The sequence below is a fragment of the Sapajus apella genome, unplaced genomic scaffold (assembly GCF_009761245.1).
Source record: "Sapajus apella isolate SASKATOON/1434 unplaced genomic scaffold, GSC_monkey_1.0 scaffold2, whole genome shotgun sequence".
Taxonomy (NCBI): domain Eukaryota; kingdom Metazoa; phylum Chordata; class Mammalia; order Primates; family Cebidae; genus Sapajus; species Sapajus apella.
Genome location: NW_022436942.1, coordinates 21,300,106 through 21,307,730, shown reverse-complemented (window position 1 = coordinate 21,307,730; position 7,625 = coordinate 21,300,106). Strand labels below are relative to the sequence as shown.

General features: G+C 33.0%; 1 pseudogene; it reads left to right on the top strand.

Moving 5' to 3' along the window:
• The first annotated feature begins 1,555 nt into the window (after positions 1–1,555).
• On the top strand, positions 1,556–2,627 carry LOC116527538 (annotated as a pseudogene).
• Positions 2,628–7,625: the final 4,998 nt, after the last annotated feature.

Genomic DNA, 7,625 nt, shown 5'->3' with positions numbered 1-7,625 from the left:
ATACCATATCTGTATATAAATGTCAAATGTAATTTATTTACTGTAAAATTAAGTGATCTATACAATTGTTAAGATGATCTTCTTACTTGTATTTACCCCATTGTACACTTGGGCATCTTGCAGAGTATATATATTATTTATCATTTAATAATTCAGCATAGTTTATTATCATATTAATAAAGTAATAAAATGAAACCACAAATCTATGAATACACTTACTACCAAATAAAAATATAGTGGAATTAATCAATGATTAAATGAATCTTTACTACCTTTTAGTCTATCAGCCTAAACATTTCCACTGATGTGACATAGGTAATGTTCCCAGAAAATAATTTAGTTAAAATACATATGGAGATAATTAATAATAAATTATAATACCCAATTATCATAAAATATTATAATTAAGTAATATTACAATTACTTATCATAAAAATATGTTATAATTAATGTAATATTACTTAATTATATGATATCATAGTTAAGCAACCAGTAACACGTGCTTCAGTGTTTAAATTAGTTTGAAATAAGGTGCTATTAAAGTTGTTTAACACTTTTAGGCAAAATGACCAAGAAATTAGTGAAATTTGGGATTAATTAAAATGCTTAGCCATTACCAGTAGAATAGAATAAAATCAGAGTGAAGGGAAAGTAACAAAGTTCTTTATTCATTTCATGCACTATATGACTTTATGATAAAAAATGTATATGTGTTTTTACATGTGTATATAAGAGATACTGATGTTAAGTTTATTATATAGTGAATGGGGATCAAATAAGTTTGAAATTAGAGACTATCAAGATTTGCATGATTTTACATGTTATATTTTGAATAAAGTTGGAACTCTTCATAAGGGCAAAAAAATAAATTATCTTAGTCAATAATTCCTATGCAAAACAGGAAAGGGGCTGGTCAAAGAAGAAAAGTATTTTCTATTTTGTATAAAGACGGCTATATATACTAAATTCTTATGGGTTTTGATAGTAAATAAATAATCAAGGATGAAATATTTGATAATGAAATTGTAATGATAAGAAGAATGTGTCAGCTGTCTCTGTGTATTTTGAGAAATTTTAGAACTTTAGTCATTGTGGGACGGGCGCGGTGGCTCAAGCCTGTAATCCCAGCACTTTGGGAGGCCGAGGCGGGTGGATCACGAGGTCAAGAGATCGAGACCATCCTGGTCAACATGGTGAAACCCCGTCTCTACTAAAAATACAAAAAATCAGCTGAGCATGGTGGCGCGTGCCTGTAATCCCAGCTACTCAGGAGGTTGAGGCAGGAGAATTGCCTGAACCCAGGAGGCGGAGGTTGCGGTGAGCCGAGATCGTGCCATTGCACCCCAGCCTGGGCAACATGAGTGAAACTCCGTCTCAAAAAAAAAAAAAAAAAAAAAAAAAAAGAACTTTAGTCATTGTGAATTTAGGAATATGATTCTACACAATTCCATCATGAACAGATAACCCTGTTGTGAACAATACAAAGAGAAATGTACATCTTCCCATTTCACTAAAATGTTTGATTGTAATAAAAACAACCCTAGACTTTCAGTCAATGAACTCGGTTAAACATGTTGATTCCCAAAATTCTGGGGGGCAATTATTACTAAAGTTAAGACCATTTCCTAACAATTATTTAGCTCAATTATTTTTCTTCATCTTCGTGGGTGCATCGGAATTTTTTCTTCTAGCTTCCATGTCTTATGATCGTTATGTGGCCATCTGCAATCCTCTCCATTACACCACCATCATGAACCAGAAAATTTTCACCCTGACTGTCTTTAGTTCGTGGCTGGGAGGATTTCTGACCATTTTCCCATCACTCATGCTTATCCTCAGATTAGGTTTTTGTGTTTCCAGTGTCATTGATCACTTCTCTGGTGGTGACTATTTCCCCATTTTGTTAATTTATTTTTTATATATATTTTATTGCATGTTAGGTTTTGGGGTACATATGAAGAACATGCAAAATTGTTGCATAGATATATACATGGCAATGTGGTTTGCTGCCTTCCTCCCCGTCACCTATATCTGGCATTTCTCCCCATGTTATTTCTTCCCAACTCACCACCCCATGCTGTCCCTCCCCTAGTTCACCCCCACAGACACCAGTGTGTGATGCTCCCCTCCCTGTGTCCATGTGTTCTCATTGTTTAACACCTGCCTATGAGTGAAAACATGCGGTGTTTGATTTTCTGTTCTTGTGTCAGTTTGCTGAGAATGATGGTCCCCATTTTACAACTCTCATGCTCAGACACGTGGCTTTTAGAGATTACTGTTTTTTACTTTGCCTTTGTTACTCTGCTGTTCACCTTGGCATTAGTAATTCTGTCCTATGTATGCATCGTTTGAGCCATTGTGAGAATCCGGTCTGCCAGGCAGAGAAAAAGGGCTTTCTCCACTTGCTCCTCTCATATGACTGTCATCTCCATCTCTTAAGGGAGCTGCATATTCATGTATGCCAAGCCTTCAGCAAAAGAAAGAGCATCATTGACCAAGGAGTAGCTATTCTCAACACTTCAATCACCCCCATGCTGAACCCTTTTATTTACACCCTGAGAAACCAGCAAGTAAAAAAAGCTTTTAAAGATTTGGCCCACAAAGTAGCGTTCTATAGAAACAAATGAAAGTATTTACTAACATGAATGAATGTCATCATGAAGATACAATAAAGGAAAAATAAAATTTTAACTTGTCCACTATCCTCCTATACCCATCTCACAAGTACCTGCAATGCTGAGTTCATTTGCCTCAGTTTTCTTTCTTACTTGAAAGTGACTATGTTGTGTCTTCCTCTAAAACTCTATAGGTTTCTTGTAATCATTGATTTCCAATTTTGGTTAAAAAACCAGTGGCTATAGAACATAAATCACCTTGTTGATTATTCTGAATAATAAAAATGGTTTATACCTTAATGACTTAAAGAAGTAAACAGTTTTAATCAACTTACTCTTAAAATTTCTCTTCTTGGTTACTAATATAACAGTTTCTATATATATGATACATGAAATGATATGTGAAATAAATTAAATATCTGCAAGAAACTTTTTTTGCATGCAGTATCTGTCCAATTCTTCCCACTCATCTGATGGACTTAAGTACATATTTTCCTACTCACAAATAATTTGAGGTTCATAATATTTTCTGTTTTCTAATTATGCTGAAGGTATGCACTATGTCTAGTTTATATGTTCTCCTTATTCATCATGTTTTTGTTTTTGAAAATGTATAAAAAGATAAATATTTAGGCAGCCATCATTGCTCTTAGGCACTCTGAGAGTCTGATAGAAATTTCCTAAATAGTAATAGCTCCTCTATAGAGAGTACTTATTCTGTTCCATATGCTGGGGTAGGTATGTTCTATCCTGTATCTTATTTAATCTTTATAGCTACCTGGCAAAATAGACATTGTTATCTGCTTTGTACAATTGTATAAATTGATGCTCAGAAAAGTTGTATAATTTGCCTAAGGTAACAGTTACAGTAGATAACATAGTAGCCTATTTTAAGAAACAAACCAAAAAACTAGTCTTTGCTCTATATTTACACATAATGGAAACTCCACTAGGGTCTGAAAATTTTGCATAGCTTTTCCTAAGAATATACACAATTTTATTTCCTTTTTCAGTAGCATTATCTCATCTGGGCATGATTATACTATTATAGTCTAGAAAGACACCAACTTCTAAAAACATATTTGGTATATAAATTGTAATATTAATCAATCAGTGCAGGAAACTCTTCAACTGCCCTTGCTGGTGAGCAATACAGTGAGCAGAGGAAAAATAGTGTAAAGCATGAGCAGTATTACAGTAGTAAACGTTATTAGAAGACAGATTAAAAATAATGCGGGTAATGAACGTGTTTAGGACAATGTAGTAGTTTCCCAGTTTTAAAAATGGCATAGACTATTGAGTAGAGATCTGCATTAGGAATTAAAAGATATTTGATTGCTATCTCTATATGACAAATAATGTCAAGGGGAAAAATCTTCAAACTTAGTATTATTTGTTTGTTGTTATTTTCTTTTCTGTCTCATTGGACACTGTCCCCCAAGCTTCTTTTTCCACTTCAAATACTAATGTGTATTATGTTTCATATTCCTTAGTGTTTTGCGTGTATTTTTCTTCCAACAATTTCGATTCATGGAATTGGTCCCCTTGAGCCAGTGGCAGAGAGACTAGATAAAACATAAAGTACCTTGTGCCATCTAACATCAACGTAGAAACCATCCAGACAGTCCTAAAACACTTTCAGATACTTTCTCTATTTTATATTTTTGCTCCTTTCTCACCCTCTACTATCAAAGAAACATATCCCCTCTGGATAAAATGGGAAAATGAAGGCAAAAACATTGAAAATAGGAAGAAAATATGTTCAGTGAGAAAGTTAATGTTTTCAGACATCCTGGTTTTAGTGGATAGCAATGGCATTTGCTAACATTTTTACTAATCCAGCCATTCTGAATGTTAGTGAAACTATATGAAAATCAGAGGTAAGTAAAATTTTCATGGAAGTCTCTCAAATCATAGCACTGAATCATTACTTAACAGCTCAACTTTTAATAAAGGTAAATAGGTGTTATGCTTTGAAGTTTGACATATTAAAATGTCTAAAAAGGATTAGCACGTCCTATTATATCAGTTTATTCGTTCTCTAATAATTAAAAGCAGGATATTACTATCTCTGTCTCTGTGTGTGTGTGGTTTTTTTTGTTTTTTTGAGACGGAGTTTCGCTTTTGTTACCCAGGCTGGAGTGCAATGGCGCGATCTCGGCTCACCGCAACCTCCGCCTCCTGGGTTCAGGCAATTCTCCTGCCTCAGCCTCCTGAGTAGCTGGGATTACAGGCACGCGCCACCATGCCCAGCTAATTTTTTGTAGTTTTAGTAGAGACGGGGTTTCACCATGTTGACCAGGATGGTCTCAATCTCTTGACCTCATGATCCACCCGCCTCGGCCTCCCAAAGTGCTGGGATTACAAGCGTGAGCCACCGCACCCGGCCTTGTCTCTGTGTTTTTAATCAAATATAGCTATATAGTACTGTGCTTAAGAGAACAGATTTTAAGCCTAAGTAGTCTGAGATTATATTTAATGTTTGCTAGCCACGTGTATTAAGTTACATAATTTCTTTGAGCCTCAGCTCTTCATTTGGGAAGAAGGATAAAAACTTAACAAGTATGTTACAAAGGCTAAATGAAATAAAGAAAAGAAGTCTCTAGTTTAGAATAGACAGTGCCTGTAATAAATCACAACTACTATGAATATTTTCCCCAAATTAATTTCTAGTAAAGGAAAAATAAATAATATAGCTATTCCTAGAGACTACTAAATGATGCATGATTTATGGAACACTTATTTATAGTATTTCAATTAATTCTCAAAAACACTCTTGAAATTTCAACTCTGTTTTAAACAGAGAAAGCTGAAGTTTAAAGAAATTAAGTAGCTAATCCAAAGCCACAAATCCATTAAATGTCTCATTTGTGTCTGTCTAATGTTAAAGCCAATATTCTTTCTGTGATAATAAATTGGCTTTATATGTCATAAATAAGAAATTAATAGTGTGTTAATATCACAATTTTCTGTTAATTTATTTCCTTTTCCTAGCTTGTTTAAATTATAAATGGGCTAGTTAATGAACTGAAGGCATGAGCTTTTATTTTTTTTTATGTTTATTTTCCAGAAACCTTTGCAGAAATCAGTGTTACTATTTATGAATTATTATTAAGTGTGATTTGGCGACATCTCTTTTCCTTTAATTTGCTTCTATACACACTTGTATGAAGGTTGAAAATTAAAGCTGTCCATCATTATTGAAATGAAGAAATATAAATTATTCATATTTCTCCAAGGAAACGGTTGTCTATACTTATTATAAAAACAGTAAAAAACAAATCTAATAAAATAATTATTTTAGCCACTCGATGAATTTTCCTGAAGAACTTCTGTTTTATTCAGGCCTAGAGAAGTTCTCAAAGTAACCCTTGTGCCATGGCCCACAGGCTGGAATGACTGAATAGTACCAAAGTGTATTTTAGTATAATTATAAAACTGAGCTATATATTGCCCACAACATTGAACTAGACAATTTTCTTTTTCATTAGTATATAAACCTAAACTCTAAAAAAATCTTAAAATTTATAAAGTTTAAAAAAACCAGGATAATACTATTAATATAGTTTTTGATGATACACTGGGAAATTTTTGCAGTTATCTCTATTAAGGTGAAGAAGAAAGAACTGAGTAAACATAGAAAATTCTAAAAAATAGATTTTCAAAGTATTTGCATTACTAAGGGAGGTCTGAACTCGGTGTAACAATACATTATTAAAAAGTACACAGACACGCAGACACGCACGCACACACACACACGTACACACAGAGAGAGAAATAAAATGGAACCAGTCAGTCTCTTATCTCAGTCTCTTAAAGGCATATTCCTAGATTCTTCAAACTGATTTACTCTCTAATAGTCCCTTTCTTACCAGGTACATCAAATAATTGCCAATATTTAACCTAGTTTATTTAAAGGGTCATCATTAATATTTACTTGATGGCAGGGCAAGTTATGTGGTTATTTTAAAAAGCTCTGAAGATGCTTTGTAGCCATTTTATTTAATAAATATTAAACATCACTGTCAATTTTCATTTTAAATGGCTCAAAGAATCTGTTGCAGGAATCTTTAGAAGACAAATAAGTAATTTTGTTGAAATGGTGGAAGGAAATAAAAACTTAACAACCTAAGCCATATTCTCCCAGGAGAAAATATGGATTTGTATTCAGATATAAAAGTCCAAGATGAGTTAAATGCTTGGAGCTATTCCTCATTATCTGTATAATATGTCCTGAGATCTTTAGATTCTCTAGGATCGATTGCAACTGGTTAAACATTGAGGTTCAATCCTCTCAAAGGACTATGGATACTGATAAATTTTACCAAGCTTATTTTATGTTGGCAAATGAATACAATTCATTAAAGTTTCATAACATTTCTACATAAAAGCATAATATACCACACCCAGTTCTTATTATTGAATCACATACTACTAGAGTTTCTTTAAGCCTATTTCCATTGTCTTTGAAGACCAGCAATAGAAGTGTCTATTTTTTTGTGAAGTCCCTCATGAACCCTTTAAGTAACAAATTATACCCTCCCTCACAGCTTTTCCTACGTTTCCTCACAGCTTTCATCTGAAGCAAAAGACTGAGTCATCGTATTGTTATTGACTAAAGAGTTAAAAATTAGCAGAGAATTTAAGAGAAAAAATAGATATACAAAAAAAGTTGAAATAAGGTGAATAACACAGTGCATTGATACATCATTCACTGTGTACCAGTAAAAATATAATACATATTTTTAAAAGCCTGAGTCTCTCATGTCAGTAAGTTGCTGAATAAACTTCAATCTTCAGATTGAATCCAAATCTTGTATATTTGATATGAATGTATTTTGTGACTTCAAAGTATTACAAAAAACTCATATTTTTAATAAAAAATAAACCCTGATGAAATAAGAGTGATGTTGCTGGAGCTGGAGTAAAGTAAATTGAAATGATTAATAGTAAAAAAATTTAAAGACGGAAATACAGAAATACTGATTCATGAAGTTTTCTTTAAACTTA